Source organism: Cebus imitator, unplaced genomic scaffold (genome assembly GCF_001604975.1).
Source record: "Cebus imitator isolate Cc_AM_T3 unplaced genomic scaffold, Cebus_imitator-1.0 Scaffold20, whole genome shotgun sequence".
NCBI classification, from domain to species: Eukaryota; Metazoa; Chordata; class Mammalia; order Primates; family Cebidae; genus Cebus; species Cebus imitator.
In genome coordinates this window covers 1,088,157-1,088,979 of record NW_016107335.1, presented here as the reverse complement: position 1 = coordinate 1,088,979, position 823 = coordinate 1,088,157, and the positions used below count along the sequence as shown (strand labels likewise).

The 823-nt window shown below is 58.9% G+C and overlaps 1 protein-coding gene across 2 annotated transcripts in view; it reads right to left on the bottom strand.

The window, feature by feature from the left end:
• PTPRN2 (protein tyrosine phosphatase receptor type N2) overlaps positions 1-823 on the bottom strand; it is a 1,009,572-nt gene that overhangs the window by 603,894 nt on the left and 404,855 nt on the right. The window lies entirely within an intron of this gene.

Below are 823 nucleotides of genomic sequence, written 5' to 3'. Positions count from 1 at the left end.
AGCTCCAGCAGCCAACAGCACCCCACTGCACGGGGAGCTCCAGCAGCAAACAGCACCCCACTGCACGGGCCGCTCTCCCTCAAGTGCCCTGCGGGCCTCCTCTGCCGTCCTTCTCCTCCAACACAGGAGCAAGAAGAAAGCATGGGAAACGGCTGGTCACACGTCCCTCCCTCTCACTGTAACTTCACATTCCTTCTGTTTAAAACCTGCCGTCATGGCTGTGAGGGCAGGAGAGCTCCGGGCCTCAGACAGGGAGAAGCTGCCCCGCCCTGGGCAGCTCCCATTCAGCCTTCCCGTAAGGAGTCAGCCGATGTCGTGAAAACCGTTATCTACTTGATTTCAGCATCTGTTATCTCCAAAGTGGAAGCTGTATTTTATTAGAACCCACTGCAGGATGGTCTTGGGGAAAAAGCTGTGGGGAAACAAATGGGCCAGAACCTTCCCCATATCCTAGAGCGCAGGAACCAGCAGGCGCCCTTCTTCCCTGGGCCCGCCCTGATGGGGTGAACTCCAGTGGCAACACCGGAGGCCGGGTCCTAGCACTGCAGTCATCTGGAGGCCGACACTGTCCCCCAGCGCATGGGAATGGCACGGAGTCCAGACAGGGCTTGGAGGACTTGGCCAATCGCCATAAATGTGGGCTACAGCCACATGCTCGGCCACAGGGAGGGGTGACACTGGCAACAAAAGACACTGGACTTGGAGTGCTCAGGGCCGATTTTCCAAAACAGAGGTGGACGACACAAGCTGTGGGCCAGACCTGTCCTACAAGCCAAGTTCCCCCCATCCCTCATCAGGAGCGCCTCCCCCTCCCCCAGACCCG